The following is a 555-nucleotide window of genomic DNA, read 5'->3' as shown; positions in this document are numbered from 1 at the left end:
TGCGCAAAGTAACGATAAAAGTAACTGTAAAATTCGTTACCGTTATAAAAAAAAATGTACACGGAGAAGATTTTATATTTAAAATTACTATAATGTGGTAATAGAAGCTGCGGTCTTCATGTAAATTATAAGTTTAAATGTTATAGTTATTTTTTTAAAAATAATAATACAACGTAATTTTTACACTTTTTTATAGTAAAAATTTTTTATTACAAAATCAAATATATCTAGCAAATTTTGTTTGCGTACCATAGTAAAAATTAACTGTTTTTATGTTAGAATATGGCTTAACAAAATAATTACTTTATTTATGTGATAAAAATTAGTATTACTATAGTAAAAGTTAAGTCGGAATCATGTTGTGAGAGTCCATCGAAAATACAAGACATAGTAAAGAGTAATTTAAAATTGTGTATTAAAACTTAATATAAAATTTTCTCCGTGTAACTTCACTTAGTTAGAAATGTTCTTAAATTTCATTAACTTTTAAGTTACACAATTGAATTTAATTTGAATTTAATTTCATGACATTACATTAAATTTAATGTATTTGTA

Source organism: Trachymyrmex cornetzi, unplaced genomic scaffold (assembly GCF_001594075.2).
Source record: "Trachymyrmex cornetzi isolate Tcor2-1 unplaced genomic scaffold, Tcor1.1 scaffold1187, whole genome shotgun sequence".
Lineage (NCBI taxonomy): Eukaryota > Metazoa > Arthropoda > Insecta > Hymenoptera > Formicidae > Trachymyrmex > Trachymyrmex cornetzi.
The sequence above is the reverse complement of the archived record's forward strand: the minus strand, read 5'-3'. Positions refer to the sequence as shown.